This window comes from Dama dama, chromosome 29 (assembly GCF_033118175.1).
Source record: "Dama dama isolate Ldn47 chromosome 29, ASM3311817v1, whole genome shotgun sequence".
NCBI classification, from domain to species: domain Eukaryota; kingdom Metazoa; phylum Chordata; class Mammalia; order Artiodactyla; family Cervidae; genus Dama; species Dama dama.
Window position 1 is genome coordinate 15011201 of NC_083709.1, and position 16620 is coordinate 15027820.

The 16620-nt window shown below is 45.8% G+C and overlaps 2 protein-coding genes across 2 annotated transcripts in view; one reads left to right on the plus strand and one right to left on the minus strand.

Annotated features, from left to right (window-relative positions):
* The window catches only part of GALNTL6 (polypeptide N-acetylgalactosaminyltransferase like 6), a 1397085-nt gene that overhangs the window by 1346408 nt on the left and 34057 nt on the right, over positions 1-16620 (plus strand). The gene's annotated exons all lie outside the window — the stretch shown is intronic.
* LOC133048510 (uncharacterized) overlaps positions 13807-16620 on the minus strand; it is a 145425-nt gene continuing 142611 nt past the window's right edge. Inside the window, exon 6 of the transcript XR_009691055.1 lies at positions 13807-13914. The gene's annotated coding sequence lies outside the window, so the exon portion shown is untranslated. The remainder of the gene's footprint in view (positions 13915-16620) is intronic.

Genomic DNA, 16620 nt, shown 5'->3' on the forward strand with positions numbered 1-16620 from the left:
ACCAGGCTCACAAATATAAAACAAGTAAGTGTCCCATTCAGCTGGAGGGCCACCTGTGGCTCAACAAGTCATCACTGGAGCTTTGCCTGTGACCTAACTCCAGCAACAAGAGGAGTCAGGACTTGAGTGCATGCTCACTCGTGTCCGGCATTTTTGCTACCCCCTGGACTGTAGCCCCCAGCCTCCTCTGTCCTTGGAATTCTCCAGGCAAGAATACTGAAGTGGGTAGCCTTTCCCTTCTCCAGGGGATCTTTACGACCCAGGGATCAAACCCGGGTCTCCTGCACTGCAGGCAGCTTCTTTACCATCTGAGTCACCCAGGACTCCCTTAAGCCACCCAATGTGTGGTATTTCACTAAGGTAGCCCCAGCTGGTGAATTCATTAAACACCAAAAACTATGCCAGGTATTGGAGTTGGAGATGATGAATGCATAGCTTCTCCCCAGGGTCACTGGCTTGAGGGAATACTGCAGGTTCCTGCAAGACACAGAACCCAGCCCTTGATCTCTCCAAGCCACCTGAAACTAGACAGGTTTGCTGAACTTCCACGTGAACTTGCCTGGACCAGCTGTTTAAGTTGTGCATGGACCCAGACTCACTAGACTGGAACCAGACTTCTGGAGGCTGTCTTTAAGACCTCTTTTGTTTTGTTCTGCATAGTTCTGTTGTTCTGTTCTGCTCTATTTCCAGGGAGAAATGAAGTTTCACTCTCTCCCAGAGAAAGGATAACAGTCAGCTTTTGACACCCACCATTTCAATTATAATCTCATCAAACTCCGATTAGCTCATTCTGGGAACTATCTGTCCATTGAGTCTGTTGTGATTAACTACATTCACAGTTGAGCTTCACAGGTGGTGCTAGTGGTAAAGAACCCACCTACCTGCCAATGCTGGAGATATAAGAGGCTCAGGTTTGACCCCTGGGTTGGGACAATCCCCTAGAGAAGGGCATGGCAATCCACTCCAGTACTTTTGCCTGGAGAATCCTATGGACAGAGGAGCCTGGTGGGCTGCAGTCTGTGGAGTCACAAAGAGTCAGACACAGCTGAAGCGACTTAACGTACACACACAGTTAAGAAAATTGTGAAGAAGACTATCCAAAATGCTCAAACTAGGAGAAAGTGTGGGATTATTATTCAGAAAGCTGACTGGAGCATTCAAGAATTCTGAGAATATTGCACTGATTGTTGCATGAGATGGTGGCCCAGAGTGGAATTTCTGCTGTCACTGGTTTAAAAGGAAAATATTTGCTTTTTTTATAGGAAATATTAATCAGTTTTCCCTACTAGTTTTGCGTGAATTTCTCTTGATACAGGACACAGAGGGGGAATACTGGTCAGTGTGACACAAAATTTTAAGGCTAGACCTAGTCTATTCACTATCTCTGCTCCTCATCTGTTTGATTTTATGTCAGGAGGTAAGGAGGAGGAGCCGTTTCCTGTGCTATACAGTAGGTTCTCATTAGTTATCCATTTTATACATAGTGTCAGTAGTGTATATGTGTCAATTCCAACCCTCCAATTCACCCCAACTCCCTCCTTCCCCACCTGGTTTCCATATGTTTGTTCTCTATGTCTGTGTGTCTATTTCTTCTTTGCAAATAAGACCATCTGTATCATTGTTCTGGGCTTCCTTGGCTAGTGGTAAAGAACCCACCTGCCAATGCAGGAAGTCTAAGAGACACAGATTCAGTCCCTGGATCAAGAAGATCCCCTGGAGGATGGCATGGCAACCCACTCCAGTATTCTTGCCTGGAGAATCCCATGGACAGAGGAGCCTGACAGGCTACATTGCATAGGGTCACAAAGAGTCGGATACAACTGAAGCAACTTAGTACGCACACATATCTTTTTTCTAGATTCCACATATATGTGTCAATATGCAATATTTTTTTTCTGATTACTTTCTGATTACTTCACTCTGTATGACAGTCTCCAGCTTCATCCATGTCTCTGCAAATGGCACGGTTTCATTTCTTTTTATTGCTGAATAATATTCCATTGTATACATGTAGCACATCTTCTTTATCCTCTTTTGGTGGACAGATTACTCTTTATTCCTCTGTTGATGGACAGATCACTTCCATGTCCTAGCTATTGTAAACAGTGCTGCAATGAACACTGGTCAGCATGTGTCTTCTTGAGTTATGGTGTTCTCTGGGTATATGCCCAGAAGTAGGATTGCTGGATCTATGGTAGTTCTCCAAGTCACCTCTTTTAATATGGTGTGTTTAACAGTGATGAAATTTACAGTAGAAAATTCAGACCTTGAATTATCTTACTTGAAAATAAGGACAATTTGCCAACCTTCCTTGGAAGGATGACTGTTAAACTCAAGAATGAGTTCAAGAGAACCTACTTCCCTGGAGAACTTTAATAGCCCACAGATGTCCATACGTCTCAAGGACTTTGCTTCAATCCTGTCCAAGTCAGCAGGACACATACTTCTCAGAATCAACCTTATGATTCTTGATTGCAGATTTTCATTAACTAACGGTCCTGAATTTTACACAAAAGCCTAGCATCCCTTTATTAGACAAGCTTTTATTTTTTTTCATTTATTTTTATTAGTTGGAAGCTAATTACTTCACAATATTGTAGTGGTTTTTGCCATACATTGACATGAATCAGCCATGGATTTACATGTGTTGCCCATCCTGGTTCCCCACCCCCCCCCACTTCCCTCCCCATCCCATCCCTCTGGGTCATTCCAGTGCACCAGCCCTGAGCACTTCATTAGACAAGCTTTTAAACCTGTCCACATTTCCATGATCTGAAATGAATTCAAAGGAAGAATTGTTTTATCTAGACACCATGCTCTGTGAGTCATTTCTCAAGCACTAAAAACTTGTTTTCGTTTCACTGCCTGCAGTGACCTGGATTCTCAAGAATAATGTTGAAAGTGGATTTTCAAGATTACAATGGAGCTGGAGCAAATCTGAGATTTACTGGCAGTTCACAGATGAAAGCGACCTTGCCGGGAGTGCTTTTATTAGCAGAACATCACTCCTGGGGAAACAACAGGGATGTGAAATGTCAAGGGATTAGTTAAAAGATGAGGCATGCAATGGGGCCAGGTCTGGGGAGATGGCTCTGTATGCATTCCGAGTGGCAGAGCAGCAGGCATGGTGATAACCAGTCTGCAGTTTCCCCCCACAGTCTCAGCAGACACGGGGCCACGATGCCTCCGGGGCACACAAACCGCCTTCTCCAGAAGGCACGGCCTTCAGTGCAGCATCCCCACTCAAGCCCTCAACACAGGCATAGATGGTGCTCCTGACAGCATGGGGAGTGGGCTTCCCGTAGACTCCTTCTCCCTGCTTATTCACTGCTGACTTTCAGATCTTCTTTAGGCAGGTTTTCCTGTAGATAGTCTTGAACTCTCCCTGTAAAATTTTCCTTCAGGTCTCACTTCCCCTCCTCTTAGGCAGCTTTAATTTACTCTTCTGAGTCTTGTATATTTCAGGGAGAAAACTGGGGCACAAGAAAATCTGTTCATCTCCTAAGCGACTCCTTGTTGTTGTTTAGTTGCGGTATCTCACTCTTTGTGACCCCATGGACTGTAGCCTGACAGGCTCCTCTGTCCATGGGATTCTCCAGGCAAGAATACTGGAGTGGGTTGCCACTTCCTTTTCCAGGGGATCTTCCCAACCCAGGGATCGAACCCACTTCTCCTGTGGCTCTTGCATTGGTAGGCAGATTCTTTATCATTAAGCCACCTGGAAAGCCCAAGTTTTCCTGTAGATAGTCTTGAACGCTCCAAAAAAATGTTCCTTCAAGTCTCATTTCCCCTCTTCAGCTTTAATTTACTCATCTGAGTTTTGTATATTGCAGGGAGAAAACCAGGGCACACCTGAGTCCTTTCATCTCCTAAGCTACTCTTTAGACTTTAACAAAAAGTCTGCCTTCACATTTCTGGCGTACATGGACTGTGCTTCTGTTTAATCACACCTGTGTGCATAACTCACATCAAAATGCAAATAATTGTTGCCTGAGCTCTCAGAAACCTTTGCTCAGCCAAGCCAGCAGGTCACTTGCTTACCAACAATACATCCAAGAAGATGTGAACTGAACTCATTCCTTCCTTGACTTTGTGAAATGACAACACCAAAACTTAAAAAAAAACTACAAAAAAAAAAAAAAATCAGTTACTAAGAGTTCTAAGTTATATTCTGCCTATTCAAAAGATCAAAATTGTTCCATCTTCTCTGCTTTACAAAGGATACACCTGGCTTTATTGGACACAAAAGGAGGTATTTCCTCGATGGTGTAGGTCAGGATAAAGTCACCACAGTTCTGCAGCTTTCTAAGTTTTCTTTTTGGAAAATGTTATATTTTAAAAATCTAGATTCGAAATCTAGAGTCTTGTGCAGAGGTCAGGAAATGCTTCCTCCCTATAATCTGTGACTCCTTCTCTGATCCCAGCAGCCCCCCGACCCCTGCCCGGAGTCCAGGCATCACAGGCCAGCAGCTGTCCCCTGCAGCCCTGGACCTGGATGACTTAATGGTCACTTGTCCAGGCCTGGGCTGCCAGCACTTTAACCAAGCGATCGTTACAGGGGTCTTATTGCTGACCCTGCTTCATCCTCTCTACCTTGGTCAGACTCCAACCCCACTATGAACGGAGCTCTCTTTTAAACCCAAGGGTTCACAACCATCTCTCATCTCCATGCATCCCTTGGGCTCAGTAAAGCATTTGCCACCAATGTACCATCCCAAACTGCACTGTTCTGGTGAATTCATTCTCTCCATCCCCATCACATGGTGTAGAGTAAGGATCTAGGGATCAGAGATGGGGGTGCCAATCCTGCTTGCCATCTACCTGTTGCATCATCTTGGACATACTGTGTAATTTCCCAGCATCTCCGTAGCAACTGGAGGTACATGCACTGCACAGTGGTGGAGCAGATGAAGACGTGAAGTGATGGTTGTGAAAGCTCACAATTTAGTATGAAGCATTTTTGTTTAGTCGTGAAGTTGTGTCCAACTCTTTGCGACCCCATGGACTGTAGCCCGCCAGGCTCCTCTGTCCATGGGATTTCCCAGGCAAGAATACTGGTGCGTGCTAAGTTGCTTCAGTCATATCTGACTCTTTGCGATCCCATGGGCTGTTGCCTGCCAGGCTCCTCTGCGCATGGGATTCTCCAGACAAGAACATGGGAGTGGGTTGCCATTTGCTTCTCCAAGGGATCTTCCCAAATCAGGGATCAAACCCGTGGCTCCTGCATTGGCAGGCAGATTCTTTACCACTGAGCCACCAGGGAAGCCCAGTATGAAGTATAGGTATTCTCATTTCTTTTCCTTCTATCTGAGAATGTTGCTTAATTAGAAGTGGCTTATTTACACAAATTTTCCTCATCTTTTTGTGCAAATCAAAACATTTTTGGCAACTAACCCTTCATCTGAAAGTTCTGACATTGGATATATTTCACAAACAATATTCACAGTCCCTCACTTCAAGTGGCAAGACATAGTTTTAGAAATAGACTACTTGGAGCAGAGCACATACATTAAATCTGAAAGCCCTATGGTGGTGTTTGTGCCGTGGGCTCTTCAATTCCTTGCGTAATGTAAGCTAGGCTTCCGAAGCGAGTGGTTCTAGTAGGTCCCAGGGCACAAGAGAGATGCCAAAGCAATTACATTTATGCTGAATTCAGAAAAGGAAAATGTGCGTGCAAGGGGAAGATGATCTCTGTGGGCTTAGTTTCTAGGAGAGGCGGGAGTCATCTCTGCCAGCAGCCACTGGATGCCACTGGCATGGAGCAATTAGTGGGGGGTGATTTGCGAGAGCATAAGTGGTGTGGTGACCACGAGGCAGAACCTTCCACAGCGAAGCCCTGGAAGGATAATGAGGGCGTCATCAGTGCTTTGAATTTATAAGCTGCTTTCTAAAATTTTGTGTTGGAGTGTAGTTTATTGACAGTATTGTATTAGTTTCAGGGGTACAGCAAGGTGATTCAGATATATATACACACACATGTATTCCCACTTCTCATATATATACATATACATACTCTTTCAGATTCTTTTCATTATAGGACATTATAAGATATTGAGTAGAGTTTTTGCTGCACTATACAGTTGGTCCTTGTTGATTATCTCTTCAATACATAGTAATATGTACATTTTAACCCCAAACTCCTATTTCATCCCTCCCCACCATCTGCCATTTTTAATGTCTAAATTCAAAGTGGAAGTCACTGAGTTGTGTCTGACTCTGTGCAATCCCATGCACTGTAGCCCACCAGGCTCCTCTGTCTATGGGATACTCCAGGCAAGAATACTGAAGTGGGTTGCCATTCCCTTCTCCAGGGGATTTTCCCAACCCAGGGGTCGAACCCACATTGTGGGCAGATTCTTTACTGTCTGAGCCACCAAGGAAGCAGTGTGTATATTTTAATCCCAAATTCCTCTTTTATCTCTTCCCACCATCTGCCATTTTTAATTTCCAAAAGCAACTCACAAGTTTTTTTTTAATCCATCTCAAATGAATTGGGGCAGGGCTTATATATATTTCTATCTACTCACCCTAAAAGGCTGTTTTGTTTTAATTCTGCTTTTTCTCGTTCCCATCGAAGTCCAACTTCTTGGAAGAGAAGCTTCCATTGGTTGACTTCCTTTTTCCACCTTTACTGATCTTGAAAATTTCCTAGCTACCAAGCCCAACGGCCCCTCCCAGACCTTTGCTCACTTGACCTCACTAAGGAATTTGACCCTGCTGACCCCCGGCCCTGTCCACTTCTGGAAAACCTCTCTGGTTTTCCTCTTATTTTCCTGACTACTCCTCCTTTGCCCGCTTCCAGAAGAAACCATTCCTCGGAATTCCACCCTCAACCGTCCTCATCCTCTTTGCTCCTGTCATATCAGGTCCTTCTCCAACTATTACTCAGAAGTGGTTGCATCAGAGTCCAGCCAGGAGAAAGAAATAATGCCAGTAATTTGAACAGGGAAATCTTCATTTGAACAAAAGTGTTAACACTGATGACTAGAAAAAGATATGTCTATATTAATCAAACCACCAAGCTTAAGTAGCGTCAAAACCAGATATTGATTCAGTACTGAGTATTTCTCAGATCACATGAATCTGAAATTCATTCTATTTCGGAGAATTCATGTAAGCATGCAATTTCTGTCAAGCAAATAAACAGAGCTCAGACACAAAGCAATCTGGGCAATGCCATTTGGAGGCAGAGATACCTCATAATTATAAGGTACACGTAGACATGCGTATATCTTTATAGACAAACACATCTCACAGTTTTCCAGCTAGAGTTTTAAGAGGCCTTTTTTATTTTCTTCTTTCTTCTTCTTCACTCTCAGGAATTAAAGTTACCTAGAGCACAGGTAAAAATCCAATGGACAGAGGAGCCTGGTAGGCTGCAGTCCATGAGGTCACTAAGAGTCAGTCAGACACGACTGAGCAACTTCACTTCCGCTTTTCACTTTCATGCGCTGGAGAAGGAAATGGCAACCCATTCCAGTGTTCTTGCCTGGAGAATCCCAGGGACGGGGGAGCCTGGTGGGCTGCCGTCTATGGGGTCGCACAGAGTCGGACAGACTGAAGTGACTTAGCAGCAGCAGTAGCAGTAGAGCATAGGTAGATCATTTACATCTCAAAGGCACAGGAAGAGAAACACCCATTCCTTCCAGAAAGTCAACTTCCTCTAAGGACATATGCAAAAACCAGTTTCAGAATGTCAAAAGATTCCTATTTTGGCCCTTTCCGGGTACTATTTTTAGTTTCTAAATAGCCAGTTCAGTTTAAACAAATAACAGTAATAACAATATATATCATCCACTGTATATTAATACATTTGCTGTTGTTTAGTTGCTAAATCATGCCTGACTCTTTGTGACCCCATGGACTGCAGCACACCAGGCTTCCCTGTCCTTCACCATCTCCTGGAGTTTGCTCAAACTCGATTGAGTTGGTAATGCTGTCAGGCGAATGTATGCTCCTTGGTTCTTTGTCTCGTCACAACAAAGATTAGGAGTGATGGACATTAAAGTCCCCTCGGCAGGTCACAGCTCTCGGGTCTTGGACAGACCATGTTATAGCTCTTAAATAAATCAGTGTTACAGCTCTATTTTATTTAGATAATAGCAGGAAAATCCATCTTCGAGCCTGATCGGCTGCTTGGCTCCCTCGTGCCACTTCCATGCTCCCTTTTTGGTGTCCTTTACAATGGGAGACTGAAACCTCAGTGGGCAGATGGACCGCTTCCAAGAGTCTAAGGATTTGATCACCATATTTGATTGGGGACCCTCAGGTGGTCAAGTAGCCCCTTTCTTTCCAAATAGCCACATGTGCATGTAGCACCAGAAAGGCATACTTGGAGTCAGTGTAAATGGCTATTCTTTTTCCTTTTCCCAGCTCTAAAGCTTAAGTCAGGGCTATGAGCTCAGCTAATTGGGCTGAAGTACCTGGTGGCAGAGGCTTAGCCTCTATGGTCTCAAAATTGGAGACTACTGCATACCCGGCTCTTCTTTTTCCATCTAAGACAAAGCTGCTTCCATCAGTGTACCAGATTTCCTCAGGGTTGGTCAGAGGATCTTCTGACAATGCCATCCAAACATCTCTGTCACCCCCTTCTCCTCCTGCCTTCAATCTTTCCCAGCATCATTAATACATATGCCTCACTTTCAGAGAAACAGGAATCCACATTTAAGTTAACCTTTGCTCAGCACCTGTGGCCGTTCTTAAAATAAAAACCAATGGCCAGGGACTTCTCTGGTGGTCCAGTGGCAAAGACTCCTCACGCCCAGTGCAGGGGGCCCAGGTTCAATCCCTGGTCAGGGAACTAGATCCTGCACGTTGCAACTAAGACCTGGCACAGCCAGTTAAAAAAAGAAAAAAGAAAAAAAAGCCACCAGATTCCCAGGTGGCTCAGAGGATAAACCTCTGCCGGCCCCCACAGGAGACACAGGTTTGATCCCCTGGAAGATCCCACACGCTGCGGGACAAGTCAGCCCGTGCTCCACGACTAGAGGGCAGCGCCCACTTGTCTCAGCTAGAGAAAGCCCAAGCAGCAAATGAAGGCCCAGAGCAGCCATAAATAAATAAACTTTTAAAAGAAATGTTTTTAAAAATTAAAAAAAAAGAAGAAAGAAACTAGAACACTTTCTAACACCATACACAAAAATAAACTCAAAATGGATTAAAGATCTAAATGTAAGACCAGAAACTATAAAACTCCTAGAGGAGAACATAGGCAAAACACTCTCCGACATAAATCACAGCAAGATCCTCCATGACCCACCTCCCAGAATATTGGAAATAAAAGCAAAAATAAACAAATGGGACCTAATGAAACTTAAAAGCTTTTGCACAACAAAGGAAACTATAAGCAAGGTGAAAAGACAGCCCTCAGATTGGGAGAAAATAATAGCAAACAAAGCAACAGACAAAAGATTAATCTCAAAAATATACAAGCAACTCCTGCAGCTCAATTCCAGAAAAATAAATCACCCACTCAAAAAATGGGCCAAAGAACTAAACAGATATTTCTCCAAAGAAGACATACAGATGGCTAACAAACATATGAAAAGATGCTCAACATCACTCATTATCAGAGAAATGCAAATCAAAACCACAATGAGGTATCATTACACGTCAGTCAGGATGGCTGCTATCCAAAAGTCTACAAGCAATAGATGCTGGAGAGGGTGTGGAGAAAAGGGAACCCTCTTACACTGTTGGTGGGAATGCAAACTAGTACAGCTGCAACCTAGATGCCCATCAGCAGATGAATGGATAAGGAAGCTATGGTACATATACACCATGGAATATTACTCAGCCATTAAAAAGAATTCATTTGAATCAGTTCTAATGAGATGATTGAAACTGGAGCCCATTATACAGAGTGAAGTAAGCCAGAAAGATAAAGACCAATACAGTATACTAATGCATATATATGGCATTTAGAAAGATGGTAATGATAACCCTATATGCAAAACAGAAAAAGAGACACAGTTGTACAGAACAGACTTTTGGACTCTGTGGGAGAAGGCGAGGGTGGGATGTTTCAAGAGAATAGCATCGAAACATGTATATTATCTAGGGTGAAACAGGTCACCAGCCCAGGTTGGATGCATGAGACAAGTGCTTGGGCCTGGTGCACTGGGAAGACCCAGAGGGATCGGGTAGAGAGGGAGGTGGGAGGGGGGATCGGGATGGGGAATACATGTAACTCCATGGCTGATTCATGCCAATGTATGACAAAACCCACTACAATATTGCAAAGTAATTAGCCTCCAACTAATAAAAATAAATGAAAAAATAAATAAATAAATAAGCAGAATGTGAGGTAGTCTAAAAAAATAAATAAATAAATAAAGGCATGGCCAGCCCAGAGGTGCGTCCAGGGCCTTACTGCCTAACTCCGCTTTCCCCAGAACCTCCACCCCCGCCTGAGGGCGTCTAGGGGTTCTCTGTGCTCTTGGCAGCGCCCAGCTGTCATGGACAGCCACCACAGGACCCCAGTACTAGCGGATGGCACCCTGGGGTCCCCCCTCACCCCTAGCTCTCAAGACCTATGTCAGTGGATGACCACAGCGGGATTACACCGGTAATCTGCCAGCCTCCGTCCTAATTTCCCAACATTTTGGTGCTCCTGGGCGCTTCCTCAGTCTCCTGTCTGCTCCGCCAATTTGTTGGGCTGCACCCAGAAGCCCAGCTTTAAGACGGAAGAACAGCCGGGGTCAGCGACAGAGACATCAGCGGTTCATAGAAGGGGGAGCTTACCTGTCTGAAGCAGGGTCCCGGGACCACAGACACCCCATTGTATGCAGTGGACCGCAGGCGGGACAGGGCGGCTGCCAGCGCCCGGGGGGCAGGGCCGGCGGGGTGGGGGTGGGGCGTGGGGTGGGGATTGGGGGAGGGAGATCGCCCTTCATGGGGGATTGACACCTGGTCCGCTCCGGGGTTACCAGGGCAACCAGCAGAGGGCCACGCCCCTCGCGGCCCCTTTGATGAGCCACCCAGGTGGAGATTTCTGATCTCAACGTTAGAACAATCCGGGGCAGGTGTGTAGGGTAGCAGAGATTCAAAGCGAAGTAACTGTTCAACTGGTGGGTCACCCCTAACATGTGCTGGGCTTCATCGCGGGTAGGATGTAGCACACATTCAAGGCCAGAATAGGACAAACCCAGTCTGAGGGTCTCATGTAAAACATACTGACTACACTTGATGACACCGAACTGTATAACTCACACTAGCTAAGCAGGGAGGGGCTTCCCATGTGGTTCAGTGGTAAAGAATCGACCTGCCAATGCAGGAGATAGCGGTTCAGTCGCTGCATCGGGAAGATCCCCTGGAGGAGGAAACGGCAACCCACTCCAGTATTCTTGTCTGGAGTATCCCATGGACAGAGGAGCCTGGTGGGCTACAATCCATAGGGTCACAAAGAGTCAGATACAACTGAGCAACTAAACAACAAGAAGAAGCAAGGAGAACTGAAATGTTCTCAAGAAAAAAAAAAAAAAAGATAAATATGTGAGGTGATGATTGTGTTAATTAACTTCACAAGAAAAATCATTTCACGAAGTATACCACAATGTATATGGTAAATATCTAATTTTATATGTCAATATACCTCAACAAAAGCTGAATTAAAAAATAAAAAAAGAGGTTCATGAGCTCTCAGAAGAGAAATCCTTTCCCCATTTTTCTAGTAAAATTCAAAAAAGTTTCAAGACCCTGAAAGAAAATTGGTCCTGTCTGGTGTATTGGCGGCAGAGATGCCTGCAAAATTCTCTCTGTACTACAGCATCCTGTGAGGACCAAAAAAGATCACAGCTTTCCGAGAATGAAAAAAATAAATGATCACAGGCAGAACCGTGGGATTTAAAGAAATGCTGTCAATCGCTGAGGAATGAGAATCATGAAGCAACAGTTTTTGGAGTCCATCAGCCAAGCTATGTACATCTCTGCAGTTGACCCCACCCGGGGATGACCCCAGGGGTCCTCTCCCCCAGACCCACCCAGTCCAGTGAGGACACCCTGCCAGAAGGAGGCTCAGGAACCACTGGTCCTGACGTGTCAGGACTTTGGGGATGACAGGCGACTAGATGTGCTTTCAAAGGAGGGGACAGACTTTTCTGGGGGGTTGAATTCAAATGTATTTTTCTGAATTTTTAAAACTGAGATATAATTGACCTATAACCTAGTCAGTGTATTGAAAAGCAGAGATATCACTTTGCTGGCAAAGGTCTGTATAGTCAAAGCTATGGTTTTTTTGGTAGTCATATATGGATGTGAGAATTTGACCATAAGGAAGGCTGAATGCTGAAGAATTGATGCTTTTGAATTGTAGTGTTAGAGAAGACTCTTGAGAGTCCCATGGACAGCAAGAAGTTCAAACCAGTCAATCCTAAAGGAAATCAATCCTTAATTAGAAGGAATGATGCTGAAGCTGAAGCTCCAGTACTTTGGCCACCTGTTGCAAAGAGCTGACTCATTGGAGAAGAGATGCTGGGAAAGATCAAGGGCAGGAGGAGAAGGGAGCCACAGAGGATAAGATGGTTGGATGGCATCACTGACTCAATGGACATGAGTTTGAGCAAACTCTGGGAGACAGTGGACAGTGTCAGAAGACAGAGACAGAGGACAGTGTCCTCTGGGAGGACAAGGAAGCCTGGTGTGCTGCAATCCATGGGGTCGCAGAGTTAGACATGACTGAGCAACTGAACGACAACATGATCTATTTACTTCTAGGTGTCCACATAATGATTTGATGTTTGTACTACAAAACAATTTGTTTGTATTACAAAACAATCACCACAATAAGTCTAGTTAACATCTGTCACCATGGAATTACTAATTTTCTTGCAATGCAAGCATTTAAGACCCACTGTCTTAGTACATACAGCACAGAATCGGTAACTGTCATGACCATGCTATAGGTCACATTCCCAAAACTTTTTCATTTTATAACTGGAAAATTGTATCTTTTCATCATCTTCACTATTTCATCCACAAATCCTTTTTTTATTTTCCACTGTATACAATATCCAGCATAGTGCCTGGGACATCCAGGTACTTACTTAATGTTTATTGAATGAATCATGAACCCACTACTTCTCACTTAAAAACCCCAAGTCTATGGAAGGGCGATAGCAAACCCCACTCCTGTGTTCATTGAGCTGGTCTCTCTTTGACCACCAACTGAATTATCCGTCCCCACCTGCCAGCCACCTCGATGTTTATTCCCCATGCCCCTTCTCCGGAACCTCTTTCATAAAACCTCCCGTGGCAGGGAGGGAAAGCCCAGGTTCCAGCCAAGCCTACATTCTCCTGCCGACCTAAGCCAGCCTTCACTCTCTGCCAAACCTCCTAATCCTTGTCCCCAGGAGATCATCCCTGTAATCCTGTCTCACGTCCCGAGTCCCTTTGGCCCCATTTTTCTCCTGTTTCTTCCCTGTTCCTAGTCAAGCACTGCCTCACTTTCTAATTCTGCTCCAAGTCTCTCGGTCCCCTTAGGTGATTTTCGTCCTGCCGAGTCTCCACGCTGGATGTTGGAGGAACAGAGCAGCCCTTTTCTGTCCCAGAAGAGGCAGTGTCCCCGTCCTAGATGTGTGTGTATGTGTGTGTGTTTGTGTGTGCTTGTGTGAGCTGCTTTTCCTTTAGCTGCAGATACACGAGCCCATGGTGGAAAAGTTGAAATCATCTGTGTTCTTTTCTTGTCTACTTTCCTTTAGAAAGAAAACTTTATTCAAAAGTATAAGCAAGCATTAGGGTCTGTTCTGTTGCGATTTTACTCACCAGCTCATTGTGATGGAGTCACATTTGTGAGCCGAGGACGGGGTGTGAATTGAAGAGGTGGGCGTGAGCAGAGTGGCAGGACAGGCTGGCGTGCAGGTGCCGACCTCGTCCTCTGCTGGACTCTCCGTGGCCCTTCTCTGGCACAGCAAGGGGCTGAAATTTACACAGATGTGGACAATTATGCCTTTGGAACTTGAAATTTGGTTTCCAAAGCCATTTATCCCATTGTCTACACAGATGCCATTTGAATGAGAGTTTAGAATGTTTGAGAGTTCAGAAAATGGTTTCCTCTACCCCCTGCCAGAGGCCTTTCACATTCACAGCATTTAGCAAGAGAACTAGGCACTCTGACAGCTTTGGGCAGGACTGGCAGATCCGCTGCCCAGCCTCGCTGGGTGGCCCACATCCTTTTTTGTCTTTTTTGCCTCACGTCCTCCTAGTCCAAGAGCAGAGCCTGTGCAGCTGGTCCCTCTGCAGCCACGTGGCCATAAACCAACAGCAGCTGCTGTCCCCTCCACCTGGACTCAGGGGTGGGAACAGGAGTGCCCTGAAGGTGCCTTTGCCATCAGTTGACACTGGGCTTTCCAAACGGCTCAGTGGGTAAAGGGTCCACCTGGGAGTGCAGGAGATGCAGGTCGGAAAGATCCCAGGTTGGGAAGATGCCCTGCAGGAGGGCACGGTGACCCACTCCAGCATTCTTGCCTAGAGAATACCATGGAGAGTGGAGCCTGGTGGGCTACAGTCCATGGGGTCGCAAAGAGTCGGGCATGACTGAGCAGACAGCAGAGCTCTAAGGATAGAGAGTCTGTGAGTTCACTGGCCAAGAATAAAGAGAGAGCTCTTCCCAGAGTTCTGTCTGGCAAACCCCGGTGAAGTAGCTTTAAGAAACCGAAAGCCTGGTCCTGGTTGAGATCAGACAGGCGTTAAAGGATGCTGGACCCCAGAAAGTGATGCAAGCTCAGACTTCCACCCATCGGGCCACTTCTCTTTCACCTAATAAACTCAATCACACACCTGGGAATTGATCCCCAAAAATGCCTCTTTTAAGCTTGGCTCCCCAAGTTCCACAGTGAAATTCCTCCCTGGTGCTTGATTGAGGGGGTGGAGAAAAGCTGAAGGAAGTGGGAGTAACTGGGGCACTCGCTGACATGGCCAAGTTCATGTCCTGCCCGTCCGGATCTCCCAGGAGACTAAGAGGAAGTGGGTGAGACTTCCCTGGTGGCCCAGTGCTTAAGACCCTATGTTTCTACTGCAGGGGGCACGGGTTCAATCCGTGGCCAAGGAACTGAGATCCCGCATGTTGTGTGTGCATGCATGTGTGCTAAGTCACTTCAGTTATTTCCAACTCTTTTCAACCCTGTGGACTACAGCCTGCCAGACTCTTCTGTTCAAGGGATTCTTCAGGCAAGATTACTGGAGTGGGTTGCCATTCCAGGGGATCTTCCTGACCCAGGGATGGAACCCAAGTCTCCTGCATTGCAGACAGATTCTTAATCAATGAGCCACTTGGAAAGCCAACCATGAGTGTGGCACAGCCAAAAAAAAAAAAAAGAAAAGGGAGGCAATTCCTTTGTGGGATGGGTATGGAAGTGGCACGCATTTTCCGACATTCGGGTTCAAATGTGGAGCCTATGGCATCCAGAAAAGTGAATACAAAAGTGCTTGTGTGTGTCCACTTCCAGTTCCTTTGTTTTTGCAAGAGTCTCCTTAGCTCTCCCTGGAGTCTCGGAGAAGTGTGTAGGCCAAACCAGGTTCAGAGCTACCACCCTGTGTCCTCCATGATTTCACATCCCCTGTCATCATGGACAGACACCTGAGAGCACTGGTCCAGCAGCAGAGGGTGGACCCAACTGTCGCCAGGTTTCTTGAATAAGGAATCTGGTATCCACCACCTTGATTCCCTCCTGAACAACCCTGTACCAGCCTCTACTCCTATAGTGGCAGAAAGCAAAGAACTAAAGAGCCTCTTGATGAAAATGAAAGAGGAGAGTGAAAAAGTTGGCTTAAAACTCAGCATTCAGAAAACTAAGATCATGGCATCTGGTCCTAAAACTTCATGGCGAATAGATGGGGAAATGGTGGCAGACTTTATTTTCTTGGGCTCCAAAATCACTGCCGATGGTGACTGCAGCCATGAAATTAAAAGACGCTTGCTCCTTGGAAGAAAAGTTATGACCAACCTAGACAGTATATTAAAAAGCAGAGACATTGGTTTGCCAACAAAGGTCCATCTAGTCAGGGCTATGGTTTTTCCCGTAGTCACATATGGATGTGACAGTTGGACTATAAACAAAGCCGAGCACCAAAGAATTGATGCTTTTGAACTGTGGTGTTGAAGAAGACTCTTGAGAGTCCCTTGGACTGCAAGGAGATCCCACCAGTCCATCCTAAAGGAGATCAGTCCTGGGTGTTCATTGGAAGGACTGATGTTGAAGCTGAAACTCCAATACTTTGGCCACCTCATGCTAAGAGCTGACTCATTTGCAAAGACCCTGATGCTGGGAAAGATTGAAGGCGGGAGGAGAAGGGGACGACAGAGGATGAGATGGTTGGATGGGGTCACCGACTCAATGGACATGAGTCTGAGTTAACTCTGGGAATTGGTGATGGACAGGGAGGCCTGGCGTGCTGCAGTCCATGGGGTCGCAAAGAGTCGGACACGACTGAGCGACTGAACTGAACTGAACTGACTCCTATAGTAAGTGGAGGACTTCCCTGGTGGCCCAGTGGTTAAGAATCTGCCTGCCAGTGCAGGGGACACGGGTTCCATCCCTGGTCAAGGAAGATCCACATGCAGCTCAGCCCGTGCGCCACAACTACTGAGCCTAAGCTCTAGAGCCCGGAAGCCACAAGAGAATC